General features: G+C 43.8%; 1 long non-coding RNA gene across 1 annotated transcript; it reads right to left on the reverse strand.

Moving 5' to 3' along the window:
* Positions 1-1,727: 1,727 nt before the first annotated feature.
* Positions 1,728-16,380, reverse strand: LOC307195870. Its single transcript, XR_013830981.1, has 3 exons — positions 15,715-16,380; positions 2,526-2,619; positions 1,728-2,031 (listed from the first exon to the last, which is right to left on the reverse strand). It is a non-coding gene; the product is annotated as an uncharacterized lncRNA (long non-coding RNA).
* Positions 16,381-16,405: the final 25 nt, after the last annotated feature.

A 16,405-nucleotide genomic window follows, 5' to 3' on the forward strand; every position in this document is an offset into this window, starting at 1 on the left:
TCCTACGCCCAAGCCCCCCCATCTCCGTGCTCTCAGCCGGGTCCGCTCCTCCGGGACACATCGGTCACCGCCGGCGAGATTGGGGGCTCACAGTGATGGGGCGCATGGTTGCGAGGAGCTCGCGACCCTCCCGAAAGTGGAGAGCCTGTGAATGAGGGTCTGAGCCATCACTTCCCTGCACTGCACTAACGAGCAGAGTACTTCTGCGGGGGAATCTTCGCGGACTTTCCCGGGAATGCCAGCTCCCACCCCGACTCCTGCAGCTCGGCTCGCCCCTGCGCCTTCCGGGCGATCTTCCTCGGCTGCCACATGTCGAAGTTCTCACTATGGTGTTGTAAATTACTTTCCTTCTAGTTATGATTGTGTTGCAGTTAGCACTTCGTTTAAATACTGTCCGTGAGGAGCGGTTGTTTTTTAAAATTATTTATTTTTGGCTGCATTGGGTGGTGCTGTGCGCGGGCTTCTCACTGCGGTGGCTTCCCTTGTTGCAGACCACGGGCTCTAGGCGCGCGGGCTTCAGTAGTTGTGGCACGTGGGTTCAGTAGTTGTGGCTTGCGTGCTCTAGAGCGCAGGCTCAGTAGTTGTGGCGCACGGGCTTAGTTGCTCCGCGGCATGTGGGATCTTCCCAGACCAGGGCTTGAACCCTTGTCCCCTGCATTGGCAGGTGGATTCTTAACCACTGCGCCAGCAGGGAAGCCCGGACGAGCGTTTTAACTAATGACAAATTTCATTTCAGGATAAAAAAGGCGTGCTTTCTTCTGGGCGGCTGCTACAGCAGGGGCGGGTCCTTCCTCCGAGGGACCTGCGCCCCCAAAGGAAGACCCTTGTAGTCCGGATCTGGAAATGAGGAGTCTCAGGTTGCAAACCCAGGTCAACAGAAGGCCTGCGGGCAGAACCAAGGAAAGACGAGGCGGAAGGACTGAGAGCCCTTGCGTGGGTCTGGTCCCCCTATCCAGACGCCAGCTCTCGCCCGGGGGCCGGACATTGCTGGGAGCTCAGCGAGTCCCCTTGCCAGTCCCCGAGGGGGCGAAGAAAACTCCTCCTTTGCATGATCCATCCTTCCAGGTTGGCAGGATAAAGAGCACAGGGACCGGGTCTCTAAGCCATGTCTCGCTGCCTGTTATCTGGGGCCTGGAAAGTTCTGAACCTCCCAAAGCCTCAGCTTCCTCATCTGATAAACACAACAATAAAAGTCCTTTCCTTTTAAGGTCAGTGTGCAGATTAAATAACCCCATATATTTTAGAGGCCCTTGCTCACGGATTAGTCACCTGCACCTCCTGGGTGTTGATATCTCATCTGTGTTCACATTACAAAATATAGCATTTACCACAGAAATCTACACCTTCCTGAGTTGGTTATCTGTTGGTACCTCTAATGAAATTCTGAGAACCTCAAGGGCAAAGACTAAAATTAGACCTAGTTCAGTTCTGGTTGTGCAACAGCTAAGTGTTTTTGAATGAACGAATGGAATAAATGAATGACATAGGTTTGAATAAATAATACAGTGTTCCAGCCATGAAAAATAGGAGAGTGTTTGGGTAGGGTAGGGATCGTACCTTTTTGCTTTTATAGGCTGTTTGGAAGTTAGAGATAACTTACAGGAAGCAAGCCTAGGATCCACACAGAATCCTGACCAGGATGATGCAGAAATTGGGTCTATGGCCAAGAATTAGAGAAGCAAATAAACAAACATTTAGATCTTAAATAAAATATTTGGTTTGGGGGCTATGGGTGGTAGATCATGGAAACCAAGGCAAGATAACGGGGATACAGTAAACAACTATGTGAGAAACCATTTTTATCAACCACAAATTTCAAAAAATCATTTTTTTTCACAACTGCAAGGTTTTCATCAAACCAGCTTCTTATTATCACAAGTTGCAAAAATTATCTTGCTCTGGTGACAAACATTTTTTGAAGCTTGCTGTGCAGTCAAGGCCTGTGTGGACAGACTTGTATGTTGTTGATGCTTCTGAACATAAAGCGGAAGTCGAAAATTGCTTCCTTGTTTTCAGTCATCCAGGAATGCCCTGTGGAGGAGGAGAATTATTAATAGAAGAGCTGCTACCTGTGCATAAAATGCACCACTCCTGCTTAATCAATCTGAATGGCATATCATTGCACATTATTTACTTCTCATATATTTCTTCAGAAAAACAACAGGCTCTCTCCTCTCAGATGTAGCACTTGTACTGCTGGGAGTACAACAAATAGATGCTAATGATTAAATGGAGATTTCAAGATGTAAGCAGATTCTGTCCAAAGTCTATCATGATGAATTGTTCATTCATTCAAAAATATTTATTTGAGCATATTTTATAACCATGGAAAGTATGTTTGGATCAGATACAATGAAAGGTATGAGAACAGGATCTAAGTCCTCAGCAAGGATCTCACCTATACACACATATTTCCGGTTTGTTCTCCCATCTTGCTCCCAGTTTGCTAATTACCATACTTCTCTCTCCTAATGTTCTGTTCTTCATCATTACAGAGTTTTCTTTCCATATTCTGATCTACTTACTTTTTCTTCTCGTGTTTCATTAGCATTTTCCCAAAGTTTTTTGGAGTTCTTTCGTAGATTTTCAGCCATTTATACATTTCTTAAATATTTAAGCCTTTGAATAAAACAAACATTCAAAAAATGCATAAACATTTTTATCAAGTAAATACTGGTCAAAGACATTCTATCTCCCCACAAATTGATTATTAATTACAAAAGGAAAAATAGTAGCTTCACAGCAGAGAGATCTGTCAAGAGATCAAAATTAACATCACCATGATGTGCTTCCTGGGACAATAGAAAGGACACAACATCGCCCACATAATATTCTTGCCAAAAGTGCATAACTTGTATAACCCACACTGTGGGGAAACATAAAATCAAATATAAATATATTTTACAAAATAACTGGTGTTTACCCTTCAAAATGACAGTGTCAAGAAAGACAAAAAAGGGAATTCCCTGGCTATCCAGTGGTTAGGACTCTGAGCTTCCACTGCAGGGGGCACGGGTTCCATCCCAGATTGGGGAACTAAGATCCTGAAAGCTGTATGGTGCAGCCAAAAAAAAAAAATGCTGAGAGAGGAATAGCTCCAGATTTAAGAAAACTAAAGAGATAAGACAATTAGTGAAATGTATAATTCTGCATTGGATATTGGAAGCTGAAAAAGTGCTGTAAAAGACATTATTGAGATAACTGTCAAAATTAGAATATGGCAACAGTATTGCATTACTGTTCGGTGAGAAAATGTTCTTATTCTTAAGAAATCCACACTGCTGTATGAAGGATTAAAGGGGCATGAATGTATGCAACTTTAAGTTATTTCAGAAGGAAACATATAGAAAATAGTAAAAACAAATGTGGCAAAATATTAATAATTGCTTAATGTGAATAAAGGGTACATTTAAGTTTGAAATTACTTCAAAATAAAATTTTAAAAAAGAAAAATGAATTTTATCTATATTAACACTTTCAAGTATTAATTTCAAAATGCAGAGCACATCTTAAGCAAACATGTTACACTTTAGAGAAATTCTATGCTTCATTTTAGTTTTTATTTTTATTTATTTATTTCAGGTAGAAGTTGTGACTTTATTTATTTATTTATTTTTAACATCTTTATTGGAGTATAATTGCTTTACAATGGTGTGTTAGTTTCTGCTTTATAACAAAGTGAATCAGCTATACATATCCATATATCCCCATACTTCCTCCCTCTTGCTCTATGCTTCATTTTAAGAAGAGCAAACATTCAGAAACCACGCTGAATTAGTCACTTCCTGCCTCTCACCCACCCATGGTGACATCTGTCAACTAACAGACATGGTTCTCACGTGACACTGGATGTTTGCATGTCTGTTGGTTGAAATGATCGATCACATGAATATCACACAAAAGTGAACCTTGGGAAGACACACTGTGATGCAGAATGTGACCATACTTCAGCTTGGCGATATTCAAGGGTTTGGCTGTGAGTGTGAAGAGAAATCGGGTGAGAGGGGTGTCATGACTTAGAAAAGAGTAGTGTTGGGCCATATCAGGAATATTTTAAAATAACTTTTGGAGTTTTAGGTATACAAGCAAGAGGTGTAATATATGTTCATTGACGAAATCTTAGAAAATACAGGTAAGCAAAAGGAAGAAAATAAAAATCACCCACAACCCTACCACCCAAGATAACTGCTGTAAGCGTTTTGAAGTTGACATAGGTCTGAAGGATGTTCACACAGAGGCCGAAGTGTCGTTAACAGTGTGGCTGTAGGGCCGGCCCTACCCCCATTCTTCAGTCGTGAGGCCTTGGCTAAGCTATTTGGCCACTTTACATCTCAGTTTTCTTTATCTGTAAAATGGAGAAAATACTACTACCTTGCTCAAAGTATTGATATAAGTAAGTGAGTTAATATTTCTAAAGCACTTTAGAACAATGCCTGGCGTATGGTGAAACAATATGCATGTTAACATAAATTTTCTTTTTCTCTTCTTTTTTTAAAACAAATACTGGGACTTCCCTGGTGGTCCAGTGGGTAAGACTCTGCACTCCCAAAACAGGGGGCCCAGATTCGATCCCTGGTGAGGGAACTAGATCCCACATGCATGCCACAGCTAAGAGTCTGCATGCTGCAGCTAAAAGATCCCCCCATGCGACAACGAAGATCCCCTGTGCCACGACTAAGACACGGCACAGCCAAAATAAATTAATTAATTAAAAAAAAAAAAACCTGAAATACTATAACAGGTAAAACTAACCTATAGTAGAAAAAAATCATAACAGTGAATCCCCCTAGGGACAGCGATTGATTAAGGGCATGAGGGAACTTTCTGGGGTAATGATAATGTTCTATACCTTGGTGGGGGGTTGAGTTTACACAAATTTATGAGTTTGTCAAAACACTGAGAACTTTACACTTAAGGTCCGTGCATTTCATTACATGTAAATTTTATTTCAAATGAACAAAAAACTGTAAGCAAATATTGAAATATTGTTAATGATGTTCATGCTAAAGTATTTAGGGGAAAGTATACTGGTGCCTGTAATTTACTTCAAAATGCATCAAAAAATAAGGTGGATTGATGGATGGATAGAGGGTTGGATAGATGGATAGATGTACAATAAAGCAAGTATAGTAAAATGTTAATGTTAGAATTGAGGTAGTGTTCATCATAAAATTCTTTCAGTTTTTTGGTATGACTAAAATTTTTCATAATATATAAAATATGGGGAAAATAATATATAATACTGTGGTACTAACTTGCTGTTTCTGCTCTAAGATGTATCATGATAATCCTATGTTATTAGTCTTTTCTATAAATGTAATCATTGTAATATCATATTCTATAGATTAATGTAATTAACTAAACCACTATTACATATTTCAATTAATTCTGAATTCATTACAAAGCAGTGAGAAGAATGCTTCATGAAAGAACTCTCATTAATACCCTCAAAGATTTACGAGAGGACATTTTATCTATGAAACTAGAACAAGATACCCTTTAAAAAATTAGAGTCCTGGGGAGGGAGGGATAAATTAGGAGTTTGGAATTAACAGATACACACTAAAACAGATAAGCAGCAAGGACCTACTGTATAACACAGGGCACTATATTCAATATCCTGTAATAACCTGTAATGGAACAGAATCTGGAAAAGAATATATATGTATATATGTGTATACATAACTGAATCACTTTGCTATGCACCTGAAATAACACAACATTGTAAATCAACTATATTCAATTAAAAACAAATTAGAATCCAAAAGGATTTTTTGGAAATTAAAAACTTGATAATAGAAATGAAAAACTCCATAGAGAGACTGAACGATAAAACCAAAGAAATCTCCCCAAGTTACAGTGAACATGCAAAGGGCTGGAAAAGAGTAGAGAAAAATTACAAGGGTCAGCCAAGTAGGTCCAACATATGACAATTTGATGTCCCAGAAAGAACAGGGAAAAAGGAAAGGAGGAAATCTCATCAAAGAAATAATGAAACAAGTACCCATAACTGGAGGACATGAGTTTTCAGATTGAAGCTGAGTGCCCAGCACATGGATGAAAATAAACCCACACCAAGGTATCTTCAGAACCCTCAGGACAAACAGAGGATTCTACAAGTTTCTGGACAGAAACAGGTCACATACACAGGATCAGAAAGAATGGTGTCAGACTTCTCAGCACAGCATTAGAAGCAAAGAGATGAAAGAACAATGCCTTCAAAGTTCTGAAGGAAAATGGTTTCCAAGTCTAGAATTTTATGTTCAGGCAAATTACCAAACAAGAGAGTAGGAATAAAGAGGGTTTTAGCCATACAAGGTTTAAAAAGAAAACAACCTCCCATGTATCCCTTTTCTTTCTTTTTTTTTTCTTGTTGAATTCTACCAGTCTTTGAGCACTTCACCTACTATATGCTGTGTTGAGTATTAGTTTCATACCTTTTATTTTTTCTTTTTTTTTGGCTGCAGAGCTTGTGGGATCTTAGTTCCCAGGCCAGGGGTCGAACCCAGGCCCCCTGCAGTAGAAGCACGGAGTCCTAACCACTGGACTGCCAGGGAGTTCCCTGTACCCTTTTCAAGAAGCTGAAACCACCACCTTGCTGGCTGCCCAACTGCCTGTGCTTCCAGGCCTCCTTGTGGCCTCGCCTGCTTGGTAGACGCCCAAGGAAGCTGAGGCCAGCCTCTTATGCAGACATTCTTCCTCATCTGACCTTCTCCTGGTGCCTCCATCTATTGGGACCACATTGCCCTTTCTTTGCACAGCTGGGTTTGTGCTTGCTACCCGTTTTCTCAAAACTGAGCAATATATATATTTTAAAAATAAAGTTATTTATTTTATTTTTTGGCTGCATTGGGTCTTCGTTGCTGCACACGGGCTTTCTCTAGCTGCGGCGAGCAGGGGCTACTCTTCATTGCAGTGCAAGGGCTCCTCATGGTGGTGGCTTCTCTTGTTGCGGAGCATGGACTCTAGTTGCGCGGGCTTCAGTAGTTGTGGCACGCGGGCTCAGTAGTTGTGGCACGCGGGCTCAGTAGTTGTGGCACGCGGGCTCACTAGTTGTGGCATGTGGGCTCACTAGTTGTGGCACACGGGCTTAGTTGCCCCGTGGCAGGTGGGATCTTCCCGGACCAGCGCTCGAACCCTTGTCCCCTGCATTGGCAGGCAGATTCTTAACCACGGCACCATCAGGGAAGCCCCCTGAGCAATATATTGATTACAGATCATATACAAGTAGTAAATTTATAAAGAATGGCTCACATAAAAGTCAGGAAAGTGGTTACTTCTGGTGGGGGGAGTGGGAGGAACCACTGGAGGCCCCCCATGGGGTTTCTGAGGTTCTAGGGTGATGGGCACACAGGTGTATGATCTCTTTTCCTATTTCCTTGGCACCTTGGTCTCTGGCAGGAATTAGTACTCCAAGCCTTCCCTAAGCCTGCCCTCAGCTGTACCTGCCTCTGAGAAGGGCTTACGCTTGGTGATCCTCCTCACAACGGGCACAGTCACGAGTACATGGCAGGTATTGTGTCCATGCTTGTTGGCTTATTAAAAAGTTGGCTGCAGGGAGTTCTACGGGAAGTTCAGTGGTTAGGACTCCACGCTTTCACTGTTGAGGGCCCAGGGTCAGTCCCTGGTCGGGGAACTAATATCCCACAAGCTGTGCGGTGCCACAGGGGGGAAAAAAAAAGTTGGTTTGATACACAGTTGGAAAGACTATGGTGCCTCAGGAAAATATTATTAGGGCTTGGGATCTGGAGTTCATCCAAACCGGCAGTCTGGGCTGGGGGCTTGGAGCTGCCAAGATGAAACCAAATTGGTGCCCAGAGAGAAAGGTGGGCAGGAGTGCAGTAAGATGCAATGCAAGTATGTTTTTTTTCTTTAAAGGCTCCACTCTGCCATGGAAATTGGAGGGAATAGCACGGTAGGAATCGGGGAGCCCGAGAGAGGATCTGCCCAGTAGGAGATTCAGCCGGTCACAAGTCTGTCCTCCGTCTGTGACTGCAAGCCACCAGCTGCCTGATTGGTTCTATCAAGGAGCCAGTATGAGCCATGCCTTAACACGTGACTGCCTTTGCAGGGGGTCAACATTTCTATATAGTTATGACATTATTTCATTTTTAAACGAGCATATGGCAATCTGCAGACAAAAATGAATTCTCAGTCCCTTCAAGTCAATCACCTGGAGAGGCCACATATTCAGCCCAACAGCGCATTCTGGTACAGCCGCCCAACCTACAGCCATGCTGCGGGATATACTTGATGCCGGCAAACTGCCATCTCTGTGAGGGCTGTAGTTTGGGGAAGAGCCAAGGGTCATTCAGAACCCAGTGCACTGTGTGGAAGGGCCATCAGGTTTGGTAGGACCATTTGGGATAAGAAAAGAAGGATATGGCAAAGAATGAGGCAGTCTTCCTGTGTTTGAGTCACACACTGTCTATAGTGTCTATAAGCACTATTTCCTGGCATAGTTCTAGGTGCCCAGCAGCCCTATGGAGTAGGTAAAACTATCCCCATTACACAGACGATGCACCTGAGGCACAGAGTCACTAAGAACTTACCCAAGGGAATTCCCTGGCAGTCCAGCGGTTAGGACTTTGTGCTTTCACTGCAGGGGGCCCGGGTTCGATCCCTGGTCAGGGAACTAAGATCTCCCAAGCCGCGAAGCGCGGCCAAACAAAAGAACGTACCCAAGATTGCACCGCTAGTAAGGGGTAAACCTGGGATTTGAACCCAGGCAGGCTGACACAAGACTCCATGCTTTAAAAAAAAAATTTTTTTTGATGTGGACCATTTTTAAAGTCTTTATTGAAGTTGTTACAATATTGCTTCTGTTTTATGTTTTGGTTTTTTGGCCCCAAGGAACGGGGGATCTTAGCTCCCAGACCAGGGATCGAACCTGCACCCCCTGCATTGGAAGGCGAAGTCTTAACCACTGGATTGCCAGTGAAGTCCCAAGATTCCATGCTTTTAATCACTACATCAAACTGCCTGGAAGGGAACAAAGCTTTTTTAGAAACATGCACCAGATGAAATAATTAGAAAATCAATTTTGTCTCTACATACTTAAATCATATATATATACATATATATATATATATAAATAAATATATATGAATTCTGTCTGGTTTCCTGGTACAGTCCTGGAACTAGTATAGTGACTGGCACATAGGAGAGAGTAAATTTTGCTACATGAAGAAGTGAGTGAATGAATAAAGTAGTTCAAAGTATGCATTACTGGGTGAACTGATGTTCTAGGCAAATAAAGAGGGCAGTATCATTTATTGATTCCCTCTTGATGTAGGACATTGTGTTTCCTGGAGTCATCTGATTTAGTCTCACTCTAACCCTATAAGGGGCATGTTCAATCCTAGGTCAGGAGCCATTTCACCATCCAATATGCAAGTTACCTTTAAAGGGCTTTTAAGGGTGACCCAGCACTCCTCTTTCTCAGCCCCAAGAATTCAGGCAACTTAAAGGCTTCCTGGATACACCAAAGACAATCACCTAGTCCCTTGGTGTTTCACTCTCATTTCTAACATTCCATAACCCCTGCCCATGGTCCTTCCATCAGGTGTACCTAATCTCCTGCTCTACCTCCTGCAATAGCCTCCCGGCTCTACTCCCTGTCTCTGGTTCCCCCACCGCTGACTCTCCCACTATCCATCTTTTTTTTTTTTTTTTTTTTTGCGGTACGCAGGCCTCTCACTGTTGTGGCCTCTCCCATCGTGGAGCACAGGCTCCGGACGCGCAGGCTCAGCGGCCATGGCTCACGGGCCCAGCCACTCCGCGGCATGTGGGATCTTCCCGGACCGGGGCACGAACTCGTGTCCCCTGCATCGGCAGGCGGACTCTCAACCACTGTGCCACCAGGGAAGCCCTCCCACAATCCATCTTACCTAGCACTGTCAGCATCACTTTCTCCATAACTAGCTCTGTGAGGAAACCCCTGTAAAGAGGATCTGCAATGAGATGGCCCGGCTTTGAGGCAGATGAAGCCAGGCAAGTCAGTTATCTTCTATGGGCCTCAGTTCCTTCCTTGGTAAAATGGGAAAAAAATCAATATATTTCATAGAACTTTATGGCAATTAAATGAGATTATGTGCGCTAAAGTATTTTGCAGGGACTTCCCTGGTGGGTAAGACCCTGGGCGGAACTAGATCCCACATGCCACAACTAAGACCCGGTGCAGCCTAATTAATTAATTAATTAATTAAAAATAAATAAAGTACTTTGCAAATGCTTGCCACATGATCAATAGTATTTTTTTTCCTTTGCGTAATCTAAATGTTGGTCCCTCTAATCAAACACCTGCTATAAAGCTGCAAGAAACAAAACCTCCCAAACCAGAAACTTGCTAACACTTACTATTGTCTCCTATGATAAAGCAAAATCTCTTTACAATGACATTATTTTTTCAAGGGATTCTAAGTTATATCTACCCAAATTATGTCACATTGTTCCATTCCTTACATTTGCCTTGCACTCAGCTGAATTGAACTCTTAACAGTTCCTGGGACTTGCCTTTGTCTTTCCACGTTTATACTTTTGCTTTTTCTGTGTCCCCCTGAAATCTCCTCCTCTCCCTGCCTCTGCTGAAATCCTGGTCGGCCTTTTTACATCACAACTGCAAAGCCTCAGCCAGTCTCCTAAATTAGAAGTGAGCTCTCTGATCTTCCAATGCCCCCTTGTGGCACTGACTGCATTCCGCTTTTTTTTATTTTTTGGTACGCGGGCCTCTCGCTGTCGCGGCCTCTCCCGTTGCGGAGCGCAGGCTCAGCGGCCATGGCTCACGGGCCCAGCCGCTCCGCGGCACGTGGGATCCTCCCGGACCGGGGCACGAACCCGTGTCCCCTGCATCGGCAGGCGGACTCTCAACCACTGCGCCACCAGGGAAGCCCAAACATTTTCAATTTTGATGAAGTCTAATTTATCAATTTTTTCTTTTGCTGCTTGTTCTTTTGGCATCATATCTAAGAAATCATTGCCTAACTCAAGGTCATGAAGATTAACACCTATGTCTTGTAATAATTTTACAGTTTTAGCTCTTACATCTAGGTCTGATCCATTTTGAATTAATGTTTGTGTATGATATGAGGGAGTAGTGCAACTGAGCAGGACCCTGTGGGGCCCTCCCAGGTACAAAAGCCTTTACGTGTCTCCTGTTTCTTATTTGTAGGAAAAAGGCTTCAGCCTCCTAGACTTTCCCTGAGTTCCAAAATGCAGATGCAAACAGTTACTAATTAGGAAAGGGAGGGAATGCAGAACCAAAGGAAAAACAGTCAAGAAACAATAGTGGGCTTCCCTGGTGGCACAGTGGTTAAGAATCTGCCTGCCAGTGCAGGGGACACGGGTTTGAGCCCTGGTCCGGGAAGATCCCACATGCCGTGGAGCAACTAAGACCGTGTGCCACAACTACTGAGCCTGTGGTCTAGAGCCCGTGAGCCACAGCTGCTGAGCCCACATGCCACAACTACTGAAATCCGTGTACCTAGAGTCTGTGCTCCGCAACAAGAGAAGCTACCGCAATGAGAAGCCTGCGTACCACAACGAAAGTGTAGCTGCCGCTCGCCACAACTAGAGAAAGCCCGCACACAGCAACAAAGACCCAACACAGCCAAAAATAAATAAATTAATTTATTTTTAAAAAAGGAACAATAGTACAGCAGTAAAGCAGAGTCCTAGTTCCTCCTCAAGGGATATACATAACAATACATTGGAACTTCCCTGGTGGTCCGATGGGTAAGACTCTGCGCTCCTAATGCAGGGGGCCCAGGTTCGATCCCTGGTTGGGGAACTAGATCCTGCATGCATGCTTCAACTAAGAGTCTGCATGCCGCACCTGAGAAGTCTGCATGCTGCAACTAAGAGTCCACGTGCCACAACTAAAGATCCTGCATGCCACAACTAAGACCCAGCGTGGCCAAAATAAACAAATAAAATAATAAATAAACAAACAAACAAATAAATAAAACAATATATCTTTGAGTTCTTCTGCAGAAACTAAGGCCCCCACCCAGGTGGAGGATGGTAACTTCAGGCTGAGGACAAGATTCCTGGAGCACCGCCCTGTTACCTCACCACCAGGCAATCAGAAGAAAGTCACACACTCTGCAGCCCTAACCACAAATTTTGCCTTTAAAAACTCTTCCCTGAAAACTATCTAGGAGTTCGGGTCTTTTGAGCACTAGCCACCCCTTCTCCTTGCTTGGCCCTTGCAATAAAACTTTCTCTGCTCCAAACTCCAACATTTTGGTTTGTTTGACCTTACTGTGCATCAGGCACACAAACTTGGGTTCCACAAAAGGGGGTATAAATTCATCCTTTTGCATGTGAATATCCAGTTGTCCTAAAACCATTTGGTAAAAAAACTTCTTTTCTCATCACACTGTCTTGGTACCCTTGTCAAAAATCAATTGCCCAGGGAGTTCCCTGGTAGCCTAGTGGTTAGGATTCAGCACTTTCACTATGGAGACCTGGGTTTGATCACTGGTTGGGGAACCATCCCATGTGCCAAGTGGCATGGCGTGACCAAAATACAAAAAAAAAAAAAAAATCAATTGCCCATAAATGCAGGGGTTTATTTTATTTTTGGATTCTTGATTCTATTCCATTGAGCTATGTGCTTATCTCTCTTTCAAATTTACAACACATTGGATCAAGCGTCATTCTACATGTTATGAGGACAACAGCTTTTCCCCACTGCCAGGGGGCTGGGAATTCTCAGGGACACATTCCCTGCCCCCCTTACCTCTTGTACCAATTCCTTGTTTTCACTGAATTCTCTCTCAGCTTTGAGTCTTGTCTTCTATAACCTAGCTCTTCCCACTCCATTTCAACTTTCCCTGGATACCACCTCCATTCCTTCATGCCCTAGAGTACCACAAACACATTAGTGTGTGGCAAACTCCTACTCAGGATTTGAGTAAATGAATGGAGAATCTTTAAAAGTTCATATAGGCAGCAACTTAGAAAAACAATTTAGATATCACTGCCTAAAAGTGCATCAGCCAGTTTCTGTGATGGTAAATTTTTCCTTGTTTGTGACTCCTTTAGGTCCTGGCTAATTGTCATCTTCCTGGGCTCTCTTGCTTCCTGGATACCTTTCTTTTATTTTTTTTCTTTTTTCCTTTAACATTACTTTACAATGTTGTGTTAGTTTCTGCTGTATAACAAAGTGAATCAGCTCTATGTATACGTATATCCCCATATCCCCTTCCTCTTGCGTCTCCCTCACCCTCCTTATCCCACACCTCTAGGTGGTCGCAAAGCACTGAGCTGATCTCCCTGTGCTATGCAGTTGCTTCCCACTAGCTATTTTACATTTGGTAGTGTGTATATATGTTAATGCACTCTCTCACTTCGTCCCAGCTTACCCTTCCCCCTCCCCGTGTCCTCATGTCCATTCTCAGGAATTGTTTATTCCTGTCCTGAACCTTTTCTTTTTTTATAGATTCTATATATATGTGTTAGCATACGGTATTTGTTTTTCTCTTTCTGACTTACTTCACTCTGTATGACAGACTCTAGGTCCATCCACCTCACTACAAATAACTCAGTTTCGTTTCTTTTTATGGCTGAGTAATATTCCATTGTATATATGTGCCACATTTTCTTTATCCATTCATCTGTGGATGGACACTTAGGTTGCTTCCATGTCCTGGCTATTGTAAATAGTGTTTCAATAAACATTGTGGTACATGACTCTTTTTGAATTATGGTTTTCTCAGGGTATATGCCCAGTAGTGGGATTGGTGGGTCATATGGTAGTTCTATTTTTAGTTTAAGGAACCTCCATACTGTTCTCCATAGTGGCTGTATAAATTTACATTCCCACCAACAGTGCAGGAGGGTTCCTTTTTCTCCACACCTTCTCCAGCATTTATTGTTTGTAGATTTTTTGATGATGGCCATTCTGACCAGGGTGAGATGATATCTCATTGTAGTTTCGATTTGCATTTCTCTAATGATTAGAGATGTTGAGCATCTTTTCATGTGTTTCTTGGCAATCTGTATATCTTCTTTGGAGAAGTGTCTATTTAGGTCTTCTGTCCATTTTCAGATTGGGTTGTTTGTTTTTTTAATATTGAGCCGCATAACCTGCTTATATATTTTGGAGATTAATCCTTTGTCAGTTGCTTCGTTTGCAAATATTTTCTCCCATTCCCTGGATACCTTTCTCTTCCCCTCTCTACATGTCAGCCTCCAACCCCCACTCCTCCTTTTCTGATGAAGGGCACTTTAATTCTCTCCTTGACTTACCTTCACCAAAACTCCCCAGCCTCACCCTTTCTAATAAAAAGGCCTATGAAGTTTTCCCGAGCGTTTCCCCCAACAGAAGAACTCCCATCTCTGACGTAAACACTGCCCCTTCCCTAGAGTGAGGAAGCACAGTTTGCATCTTGTTTTCTAAGTCACAATATTTTTCTTCCTGTTTCAGTGTGACAATCCTCTTTTGGCTGCAGCCTCCTCATGTGGGAAGCTGAACTACTCCATCTCCAAAGCTCCTTCCAGTTCTGATGTCCAAATCCATCTAAATTACTAACTGGAAAATTATATTTGATAGAGCTTGCTTAGAGAGGAAAAGGGAAGATGGGGAATTTTCCTTTTTTCCCTGCTTCACAGATTTGCCAGTGGCCCAGGCTCAACTGTGAACCTGAGTACCACTTCTATCTAAATGCAGAGCAGAATCCCTAAAATACTTTTCAGACCCTTTTGTGTCATCTGTGTGATCCACGGCATGGCCACGGAATGAAAGTCAGTCCTGAGGATTCAGATTTAAATAATCTTCAGTGAGCCCCCACCTTGAGCCAGGCACTTTGTATCTGCTTTGAATCACACCACCTCATTTAATCATAAAAGTCCTCAGAAGAAAGTTTCATTGCCTCAATTTTAAGGATGGCAAAATGACACTCTCTTAAAGAGACAAGGTAGCTACTCAAAGTCACACAGCTGCTGAGGAGAAGAGCCGTCAAAGGACTTGACTGTGCCTTGGAAGGCCCAGTTAGATGTACAAAAACACGGTCAGGGTTGCAAACTCCAGGCCTACAGGGACCAGGCAGCTAACACCAAGGAGTGAGGGCTTCAAGTAAGAAAACAGGTGCGGTGGGAGGCGCATACACATGCTCTAAGGGTGGCAGTTGCTGATAAGCCCTGGGCAAGCAGCCACGTAGGAACGTGTGTCTCATGTGGCTCGTATTCTGATTCTTTCCTAGATGCTGGAAATCCAGATTGTGTGAACTATCCCAATTTTTTAATAAGGCACCAATAATGAGTCAAGCAAAATACCCACACAGGTCAAATTTGGCCCAGCAGACGGCTATTGAGGATGAATTCCTTTAGCTTCCCTTCATTCATCTTTCAAAAGCAAACAGGCTGGACTTCCCTGGTGGCACAGTGGTTAAAGAATCCGCCTGCCAGTGTAAGGGGACACGGGTTCGAGCCCTGGTCCGGAAAGATTCCACATGCTGCGGAGCAACTAAGCCTGTGCGCCACAACTACTGAGCCTGCACTCTAGAGCCCGCGAGCCACAACTACTGAAGCCCCGACGCCTAGAGCCCGTGCTCCGCAACAAGAGAAGCCACCGCAATGAGAAGCCCACGCACCGCAACGAAGAGTAGCTCCCGCTCGCCACAATTAGAGAAAAGCCTGCGCGCAGCAATGAAGACCCAACACAGTCAAAAATAAATAAATTTATTTAAAAAAAGAAAAAAACGGGCTTACCTGGTGGCGCAGTGGTTGAGAATCCGCCTGCCGATACAGGGGACACGGGTTCGTGCCCCGGTCCGGGAAGATCCCACATGCCGCGGAGCGGCTGGGCCCGTGAGCCATGGCCGCTGAGCCTGCGCGTCCGGAGCCTGTGCTCCGCAACGGGAGAGGCCACAACAGTGAGAGGCCCGCATACCGCAAAAAAAAAAAAAAAAAAAAAGCAAACAGGCTCTAAATGAGGTAACCATTCAGCTATTCGTTGCCATTCCACAGAGCAGAACTGGTTGATTGGGGGAGGGCAGGGGTGCCTTCTGGCCCTGGGGGGCTTTGTTGTCGGAGAGGAAATTAAATCACTGTCTTCAAGGAGTTGGCCCCCTGTTGTTCCTTGGGCGGTGGAGAGGGCCCTGCTGTGGAATGGGACAAGCGTTTTGGGAGCAAAATGGGGTTTCCCGGATGCCCAGAACGAGGGTTTCGGAGGCACGGGTTTTAGATGGGATGGGGGGGGGACAGAGCTTTTTTTCAATTGTTTAATATAGAGGAAAAACCCAAAGGAAGATACCAGATACCAGAAACACACACACAACACAGTTCAGTCCCTCGCAAGGTGCTTGAGTTTCCTCAGCCGGAAATGGGGCTCATTAGCCCCTCCTTGCCTGCAGAGCTCACAGGACTGTTACCAGGGGAAGAAGCGCGTGGGACAGGATAG

The sequence above is a fragment of the Stenella coeruleoalba genome, assembly GCF_951394435.1.
Source record: "Stenella coeruleoalba genome assembly, chromosome: 13".
Lineage (NCBI taxonomy): Eukaryota > Metazoa > Chordata > Mammalia > Artiodactyla > Delphinidae > Stenella > Stenella coeruleoalba.